The sequence below is a fragment of the Triticum dicoccoides genome, chromosome 5B (assembly GCF_002162155.2).
Source record: "Triticum dicoccoides isolate Atlit2015 ecotype Zavitan chromosome 5B, WEW_v2.0, whole genome shotgun sequence".
NCBI lineage: Eukaryota > Viridiplantae > Streptophyta > Magnoliopsida > Poales > Poaceae > Triticum > Triticum dicoccoides.
In genome coordinates, this window is record NC_041389.1 from 250,478,196 (window position 1) to 250,489,132 (window position 10,937).

Sequence of the window (10,937 nt, forward strand, 5' to 3'; positions counted from 1 at the left end):
CCGGCCGCGCCCTCGCCAGCCGCCGCCCGCATCGTTCGCGCCCGGTCGCCGCCGTTCCCGGCCGGATCCGGGACGGGACCGGCCGGATCCGCATCCGCCAAGTCCCCGGAGCTCCTCCGCCCCGCGCCCCTCTCCGGCATCCTCCCCGGCCTCTTCCTCCTACTCCGGCCGCCGCAGCCCGCAACCCCGGCGAACTCCGGCGAGATCCGCGGCCGGTTGACTTTTCCCCGAGGTCCAAAAATTCCTCGAAGTCCTAAAATTATTGCATAATCATGCCATGTTGATCATGTTGTATCTCTGCATCCATAGATCAGTTTCATGCGTATAATATGTCAAATTGTTCATCTCGACGAGTACTTCATTTCATTCCATTGCATCATTTTCATTTGAGCTCATCTTGATGCCTGAAATGCTGTTGGAAGAGCGCATGTTGATGTTAATCTGCTGAAACTGTTATAACTTGCTCATTTATCATTTTTGCCATGATTGATGTGTGCATCCTATGAGGTTGATGCCTTCATGTGTTTTGATATATGCTATGCCATCTTTCCAGGGGTGCCAACCATGTATTTTTGTGAGTTGTGTGCTGAGTGTATCAATCTTGCTCAGTAGGGTAGTTGATGTTGCTGTTTTCCTGACAGAATCTGTTATATTTTGTTGCTATGTAAACATGTTGCTACTAATCATTCTATGCATAATCTGGAGATGCTCTATAAGCATGTTTTGATCTACATGTCTTGCTCTATCTATTCATGTCCTTGGTTGCAATTATAGTCTGCTGGAACATGTTGTTATCTTGCTCCAAAGTTGGTTCATTATGTTGTTGTCAGCCTGTTTACATTAAGTTCAGTTGTTTCCAAGTGTTTTCCTAGTGATCCATGAATCCTATGACCTTGATCTTGACATGCTTAGCTTCATAAACATGCCTTCTTACTGTTGGTTGCCTTGCCATGCCATGTATTGCTCTGTGGTGAGTGTAACAAGCTCACCAACATGCCTACTTATTGTTGTTTCTGCCATGTTTGAATCTGTAATATAACTTGCCATGTTTACATGGGTGCCATCATATTTTCTGTGCCCTTTTGGCTCATGGTCAGTAAGGGACTTTTGATATATGCTATTATTTGACTCATGCCATGCCTTTTTTTTGCCATGATATGTTCCTGTAACATGTTGTTTGATAGCTCTAAACATTGCAACCTGATGTTATTTCTGCTAAAGTCTGAAACTGTTATTATTTGCAATATCTCCATGTGTTTTTGAGCATGTTCTAGTTGTTTCTGGAGATAGCTCAGTGTTCATGTTTTGTTATGCTTTACCAGTACTTCATGCCCATGCCTTTTGTTCTTATGTTGGGGTGCTGTAGCATGTTGTTTTGATGCTTGCAATATGCCTAGTTGCTGTTATGGACAGATTGTTGCTATGACTTGTATAGAGTGTATGTGTTGCACCGTTGCTCCGTTTTGAGTGTGTTCTATATGAAACTTGCTTGATTTTGCATGTTGTTTCATATTACCATGTTGCATCCTTGTTTTGGTGTGTTTTCTTGATGTTTGGGTGCATTTTGCATCAATGCCATGCTTAACTTGTTTTGCTCATATCTTCTAGGCCGTAGCTCCGAATCTAATGAACTTTATATGTAACTTGACTAGAATTTCGTGTAGATCATCTTGGTGATCTTTAACTTGCTGTTTAACAACTTGAACATAAGGTTTATTCAGTTCGGGACCAATTTCGAAATTTGCATATGAGGACTTACCGGAATTGTTATATGTTGTTTCCAGCCTCATTTAAACTTGTTTTGATGTGTTGTTCTTGTTTGCATCATCTCTTTCCATGAGTAGCTTCATGTAGCTTGGTCATGCATCATGCTTGTTGTGCATCATGCCTTGTTCATGTGTGGTGTGTTTACCATGTTGTGTGCTTCTTCTCGATAGTTCTCGTTTCGTTGCGATCGTGAGGATGCGTTCGTCTACGTGTGGTTCGTCTTTGTGGCTTCATCTTCTTCATGGACTCGTTCTTCTTCCTTGCGGGATTTCAGGCAAAATGACCGCTACCCTGGATCTCACTACTATCATTGCTATGCTAGTTGCTTCGTTCTATCGCTATGCTGCGCTACCTATCTTTTGCTCTTCAAGCCTCCCAAATTGCCATGAACCTCTAACCCTTTGACACCTTCCTAGCAAACCGTTGTTTGGCTATGTTACCGCTTTGCTCAGCCCCTCTTATAGCGTTGCTAGTTGCAGGTGAAGTTGAAGATTTCTCCATGGTGGACAGGATTTTGGTTGGGATATCACAATATCTCTTATATTATTAATGCATCTATATATTTGGTAAAGGGTGGAAGGCTCGGCCTTATGCCTGGTGTTTTGTTCCACTCTTTCCGCCCTAGTTTCCGTCATACCGGTGTTATGTTCCCAGATTTTGCGTTCCTTACGCGGTCGGGTGATTTATGGGACCCCCCTGACAGTTCGCTTTGAATAAAACTTGTCCAGCAAGGCCCAACCTTGGTTTTACCATTTGCCTCACCACCACCTACCTTTCCCTTGGGAGTAATTAACCCAAGGGTCATCTTTATTTTAGCCCCCCCCGGGCCAGTGCTTGTCTAAGTGTTGGTCCGAACTGAGCAGCCTGCGGGGCCACCTCGGGGAAACTCGAAGTCTGGTTTTACTCGTAGCTTGACTTATCCGGTGTTGCCCTGAGAACGAGATATGTGCAGCTCCTATCGGGATTGTCGGCGCATCGGGCGGCTTTGCTGGTCTTGTTTTACCATTGTCGAAATGTCTTGTAAACCGGGATTCCGAGACTGATCGGGTCTTCCTGGGAGAAGGTCTATTCCTTCGTTGATCGCGAGAGCTTGTCATGGGCTAAGTTGGGACACCCCTGCAGGGTATAAACTTTCGAGAGCCGTGCCCGCGGTTATGTTGCAGATGGGAATTTGTTAATGTCTGGTTTGTAGATAACTTGACACCAGATCCAAATTAAAACGCATCAACCGCGTGTGTAGCCGTGATGGTCTCTTCTCGGTGGAGTCCGGGAAGTGAACACGGTTTCTGGGTTATGTTTGACGTAAGTAGGAGTTCAGGATCACCTCTTGATCATTGCTAGCTTCACGACCTTTCCGCTTGTTTCTCTTCTCGCTCTCATTTGCGTATGTTAGCCACCATATCATGCTTAGTCGCTGCTGCAACCTCACCACTTTACCCCTTCCTTTCCTATTAAGCTTTGCTAGTCTTGATACCCATGGTAATGGGATTGGTGAGTCCTCGTGGCTCACAGATTACTACAACAACAGTTGCAGGTACAGGTTATGCAATGATCATGACGCGAGAGCGATGTTTGCTTGCTTGAGTTCATCTTCTGCTTCTTCTTCGATCAGGGGATAGGTTCCAGGTCGGCAGCCTGGGCTAGCAGGGTGGACATTGTTTGAGTTTCTAGTTATGATTCATCCGTAGTCGGATGTTGTTCTTGTATGTGATGATATTGTATTCGTGTGGCATTGTGTGCCTTTTGTATGTATCCCCATCTATTATGTAATGTTGATGTAATGATATCCACCTTGCAAAAGCGTTTCAATATGCGGGTCTATCCTTAGTGGGACCTTCGAGTTCCTTTTGGATAGGGTCGCATATTGGGCGTGACATGGCGTTCCATTATGGTGGATGCCACGTGTCGGTCACCCTTGATGAAAGCACTTCTGTGACGCGCGATTTATCGTCATGGAAGTGGACACTTCCAGGATGATAATTTTGGTAATGTCATGGAACACTTCTACGACAGCACAGGTATGACTATCTTGATTCTGTCATAAATTTGTCATGGATGTACATGCATGACAAAAAACGTGACCTACTTTGACAAATACGTATCATCACAGAAGTGTATTTTTTTGTAGTTTAGATAGTTTCGTGATAAGATAAATGGTAACAAGAAAAAGTAAATAAATTGCAGCAAGGTGGCCCAATCCTTTATGTAGCAAAGGATAAGCCTGGACAAATTCTAATAATGAAGAAAGATCTCCCGAGGACACATTGGGAATTATCGTCAAGCTAGTTTCCATCACGTTCATATGATTCGCGTTCGGTACTTTGATAATTTGATATGTGGATGGACCGGCACTTGGGTACTGCCCTAACATGGACAAGCATCTCACTTATGATTAACTCCTATTGCAAGCATCCACAACTACAAAAAGGAGTATTAAGTTAAACCTAACCACAACATTAAACATATGGGTCCATATCAACCCCTCACGAAGCAACGCATAAACTAGGGTTTAAGCTTCTGTCACTCTAGCAACCCATCATCTACTTATTACTTCCCTATGCCTTCCTCTAGGCCCAAATAATGGTGAAGTGTCATGTAGTCGATGTTCACATAACACTACTAGAGGAAAGACAACATACATCTCATCAAAATATCGAACGAGTACCAAATTCACATGACTACTAATAGCAAGACTTCACCCATGTCCTCAGGAACAAACGCAACTACTCACAAAGCATATTCATGTTCATAATCAGAGGGGTAATAATATGCATAAAGGATCTGAACATATGATCTTCCACCAAGTAAACCAAATAGCATCAACTACAAGGAGTAATCAACACTACTAGCAACCCACAGATACCAATTTGTGGTTTTGATACAAGATTGGATACAAGAGATGAACTAGGGTTTTGAGATGAGATGGTGCTGGTGAAAATGTTGATGGAGATTGACCCCTCCCGATGAGAGGATCGTTGGTGATGACGTTGGTGATGATTTCCCCCTCCCGGAGGGAAATGTCCCTGGCAGAACAGCTCCGCTAGAGCCCTAGATTGATTCCGCCAAGGTTCCGCCTCGTGGCGGCGGAGTTTCGTCCCGTAAGCTTGCCCATGATTTTTTCCAGGGGAAAACCCTTCATATAGCAGAAGATGGACAACGGAGGCCCACCAAGGGGCCCAGGAGATAGGGGCGCGCCCTACAGGGGGGCGCACCCCCTGTCTCCTGGACAGGGTGTGGGCCCCCTGGCCTATTTCTTTTGCCCAAAAATTCTTATAAATTCCAAAAAGTTGTTTCATGGAGTCTCAGGTCTTTCGGAGTTGTGCAGAATAGGTTTCCAACGTTTGCTCCTTTTCCAGCCAGAATTCCAGCTGCCGGCATTCCCCCTCTTCATGGTAAACCTTCTAAAATAAGAGAGAATAGCCATAAGTATTGAGATATAATGTGTAATAATAGCCCATAATGCAATAAATATTGATATAAAAGCATGATGCAAAATGGACGTATCAAGCGTCAGTCCAGGTTAGTTCCATTCAAATCATGCAAGTTAGAGTTCAAAACAAGGGCAAAAGTGTTTGGAAAAGTAGATACGACGGAGACGTATCAACTCCCTCAAGCTTAAACCTTTGCTTGTCCTCAAGCAATTCAGTTGATAAACTGAAAGTGATAAAGAAAAACTTTTACAAACTCTGTTTGCTCTTGTTGTTGCAAATATGTAAAGCCAGCGTTCAAGTTTTCAGCAAAGATTATGAACTAACCATATTCACAATAACATTTAGGTCTCATGTTTACTCATATCAATGGCATAATCAACTAGCGAGCAATAATAATAAATCTCCGATGACACACTTTCTCAAAACAATCATAATATGATATAACAAGATGGTATCTCGCTAGCCCTTTCTGAGACGGCAAAACATTAATGCAGAGCACCTTTGAAGATCAAGGACTGACTAAACATTGTAATTCATGGTAAAAGAGATCCAGTCATACTTAATATAAATTAATAGTAACGGATGCAAATGACAACGGTGCTCTCCAGCTGATGCTTTTTAATAAGAGGGTGATGGCCCAACATAAAAGTAAATAGATAGGCCCTTCGCAGAGGGAAGCAGGGATTTGTAGAGGTGTCAGAGATCGATTTTTGAAATAGAGATAAATAATATTTTGAGCGGCATACTTTAATTGTCAACATAACAACCGAGAGATCTCGATATCTTCCATGCTACACACATTATAGGCGGTTCCCAAATAGAGTGGTAAAGTTTATACTCCCCCTCCACCAACAAGCATCAATCCATGGCTGCCTCGAAACAACGAGTGCCTCCAACTAACAAGAGTCCCGGGGGAGTTTTGTTTGCAATTATTTTGATTTGATTTTCTTAGAGCATGGGACTAGGCATCCCGGCGACCAGCCATTTTCTCGTGAGTGAGGAGCGGAGTCCAATCCTCTTGATAATAACCCGCCTAACATGGAAGATACAAACATCCCTAGTTGATACATGAGCTATTCGAGCATGCAAAACAAAATTTCATTTGAAGGTTTAGAGTTTGGCACATACAAATTTACTTGGAACGGCAGGTAGATACCGCATATAGGGAGGTATGGTTGACTCATATGGAATAACTTTGGGGTTTATGGAAGTGGATGCACAAGTAGTATTCCCTCTTAGTACAAGTGGGCTAGAAAAAGACTGGGAAGCGACCAACTAGAGAGTGACAATAGTCATGAACATGCATTAAAATTAATAAACATTGAGTGCAAGCATGAGTAGGATATAATCCACCATGAACATAAATATTGTGAAGGCTATGTTGATTTTGTTTCAACTACATGCGTGAACATGTGCCAAGTGAAGTCACTCGAATCGTTCAAAGGAGGATACCACCCTATCATACCACATCGCAACCATTTTATTAACATGTTGGCACATAAGGTAAACCATTATAAACTCCCAGCAAATTAAGCATGGCATAAGCAACTATAATCTCTAATTGTCATTGCAAACATGTTCGTTCATAATAGGCTGAATCAGGAACGATGAACTTATCATATTTACAAAAACAAGAGAGGTCAAGTTCATACCAGCTTCTCTCATCTCAGTAAGTCCATCATATATCGTCATTATTGCCTTCCACTTGCACGACCGAACGGTGTGGATAATAATAATAGTGCACATGCACTGGACTAAGCTGGAATCTGCAGGCATCTGACATATAGGAGAAGACAAGATAATATGGGCTCTTGGTTAAATCAACAATAATGCATATAAGAGCCACTTCAACATTTTCATTATGGTCTTCTCCTCTCGACCCCCAAAGAAAATAAAAGAAATAAAACTATTTACACGGGAAAGCTCCCAACAAACAAAAGAAGAACAAGAAATATTTTTGGGTTTTCTTTTAATTAATACTACTACAGGCATGGAAAGTAAACTAGCTAAGAGTTGCTACTAATTTTTTTTGTTTTTCTTAAGGTTTATCAAACACACAAGAAGAAAGCAAGAAAAAGAAAATAAACTAGCATGGATATTACAGTGAAAAAGTATGAGCACCGACAATTATAGCATGAGTGTGTGAGCATGAATGTAATGTCGGTGAGAAATATGTACTCCCCCAAGCTTAGGCTTTTGGCCTAAGTTGGTCTACTGCCATGGCTGGCCTAGCGGATATACAAAGTTGTAGCTGGGGTCGTACTGAGAAGGAGCCTCGGGTTGCCACTGGTTGGCAATATCCTCTGGATCTCACTGGTAAAGAGACTGACGTGAAGGATCAAATTGTGGTTTCGGCTCTGGCACTATAGCTGGTGTGGGTTTCTGGTAGGCATGAAATGCCTCCGGCTGAACAAGGTACTTGCCTGTAGATAAGTCAAACAAAGAAGGAGCGGGCAAAGTAATAATCTCAGGGAGAATTTTATCAAATATCAGTTTGTACTTAAGCGTCTTTTCCTTATTCTTAACGATAAAATCATGTGCTACCATACTCTTATAGTCTAGAAAATCAGGAGGCAACAACATTTCTTCTTTCTCATAATGCCTAATAGGTATGTTAAAGTGTGCAGCGAGGCGCAAGGCGAAGATACCTCCCAAGATGGGACCCTTCGTGCGGTTAAGACTTAATCGTTTGGCAACGATAGCGCCTAGGCTAAAAGAGTTATCACGAAACAAGGCATGACCCAAAATAACAATATCAGGGGCACTAAGGTTTCCACAGGTTCCGCGACCAATTAAACATCTACTAGCAAATATCGCAAAGTAACGCAGAACCGGAAAATGTATGCTAGTAATTCTTCCATCGGAAACTTTCCTAGTTTCCCCTACATCAATCATACCAATAAACCCTTCCACATCATTTCGATGTGGTTCCTCTATGCTGCTAGTAAGGGGTATCTTACAAACCAGGTAGAAGTCAAAAAGGGACATCTCCTTATGCTCATCATATAAATAAAATTCCACTGAAGGTGGTGATCTCCTAGCATGGAAATGAAAATTTTGCACAAAAATATTAGTGAGTAAGAGATACTGTTCTCGTTGGTCGCGGAGGAAGTTGGTGCATTCTCAACCAAAGAATAGAAATCATCATGAATCCCAGCTGCTGTGAAGAACTCATCACAGGGCCATTCATACAGCCGACCCTCCATGGTGCGAGCGAGATTATATTTGGGCCTCTTATCCTCTTCACTTTGTTTATCCATCGAGCTTCGGCTCGAAGAGACCCTCAATAATCTCTTCATCAATTTCTGAAAATTTCTGAAATTTTTAGTAACTCAAAAGAAAAGTGAACCAAACTCAACAAAATTTGATAGCAACTACTCCCACAAGTGCCTAGAGACTATATGATGCATTAGAACTACTTGGACCATATAAATTTGACATGCAAGCCTAAGAACTGGGTCACCTAGGCAGCAAAAATTTGTAATTTATAGAGCACTAGAACAAAAACTAATTGGACCATTGGAGGAGTCACATACCGAAGGACAATCCCTGAGGGAGTCCTGGATTAGGGGGTATCCGGACAGCCGGATTGTGTGCAACGTCCGGACTATTGAAGCGTGAAGATACAAGACTCAAGACTTTGGCCCGTGTCCGGATGGGACTCTCCTTTGTGTGGAAGGCAAGCTTAGCAATCTGGATATTATATTTCCTTCCTTGTAACCGACTCCATGTAAACCCTAGCCCTCTCCGGTGTCTATATAAACCGAAGAGGTTGGTCCTTAGAAGGTCGATCACAATTACAATCATTCCATCATAGGTTAGCTCTTAGGGTTTAGCCTCTACAATCTCGTGGTAGATCTACTCTTGTACTTGAAGGAAATATGCCCTAGAGGCAATAATAAAGTTATTATTTATTTCCTTATTTCATGATAAATATTTTAGTATGTTACTATTGCTTTCTTCATGACTTATACAAAGTTCCTACAACTATGAGATTATGCAACTCCCGTTTACTAGAGGAACACTTTGTGTGCTACCAAACGTCACAACGTAACTGGGTGATTATAAAGGTGCTCTACAGGTATCTCCGAAGGTATATGTTGGGTTGGCGTATTTCGAGATTAGGTTTTGTCACTCCGATTGTCGGAGAGGTATCTCTGGGCCCTCTCGGTAATGCACATCACTATAAGCCTTGCAAGCAATGTAGCTAATGAGTTAGTTACAGAATGATGCATTACGTAACGAGTAAAGAGACTTGCCGGTAATGAGATTGAACTAGGTATTGGATACCGACGATCGAATCTCGGGCAAGTAACATACCGATGACAAAGGGAACAACGTATTTTGTTATGCGGTTTGACCGATAAAGATCTTCGTAGAATATGTAGGAGCCAATATGGGCATCCAGGTTCCGCTATTGGTTATTGACCGAGAATAGTTCTAGGTCATGTCTACATAGTTCTCGAACCCGTAGGGTCCGCACGCTTAACGTTACGATGACAATTTTATTATGAGTTTATAAGTTTTGATGTACCGAAGGAGTTCGGAGTCCCAGATGAGATCGGGGACATGACGAGGAGTCTCGAAATGGTCGATACGTAAAGATCGATATATTGGACGACTATATTCGGAGTTCGGAAAGGTTCCGAGTGATTCGGGTATTTTTCGGAGTACCGGAGAGTTACGGGAATTCGTATTGGGCCTCAATGGGCCATACGGGAAAGGAGAGAAAGGGCCAAAAGGGTGGTCGCACCCCTCCCCTTGGACTAGTCCGAATTGGACTATGGGGGGCACCCCCTTCCTTCCTTCTCCTTCTCTCTTCCCTTTCCTTCTCTCCTACTCCTACTACATGGAAGGGTTCCTAGTTCTACTAGGAAAAGGGGAATCCTACTCCCGGTGGGAGTAGGACTCCCCTAGGGCGCGCCATAGAGAGGGCCGGCCCTCCCCCTCCTCCACTCCTTTATATACGGGGGCAGGGGGCACCCCATAGACACACAAGTTGATCTACGGATCGTTCCTTAGCCGTGTGCAGTGCCCCCCTCCACCATATTCCACCTCAGTCATATCGTCGCGGAGTTTAGGCGAAGCCCTGCGCCGGTAGAACATCATCATCGTCACCACGCCGTCGTGCTGACGGAACTCATCCCCGACGCTTTGCTGGATCGGAGCCCGAGGAACGTCATCAAGCTGAACGTGTGCTGAACACGGAGGTGCCGTACGTTCGGTGCTTGGATCGGTCGGATCGTGACGACTGACGACGTACGACTACATCAACCGCGTTGTCATAACGCTTTCGCTTACGGTCTATGAGGGTACGTGGATAATACTCTCCCCTCTCGTTGCTATGCCATCACCATGATCTTGCGTGTGCGTAGGAAATTTTTTGAAATTACTACGTTCCCCAACAGTACTACCCATATCATCAATATTAATCAAGCAGGAAGTAGGGTTTTACCTCCATCGAGAGGGCCCGAACCTGGGTATACATCTGTGTCCCTTGCTTCATGTTACCATCAGCCTTGACGCACAGATCAGGACCCCCTACCCGAGATCTGCTGGTTTTGACACCGACATTGGTGCTTTCATTGAGAGTTCCTCTGTATCGTCGCTGTCAGGCTCCTCCTCGCAGTGGCTATAAGCCTACGCTTGAAGCGCTCCTGCTCCGCGGGGTCCTCAGGCACGCCGAATTCGTCGTCGCTGAGGCTAATTTCATCTTTGGAGGGGGGCATGTAGTTGTCC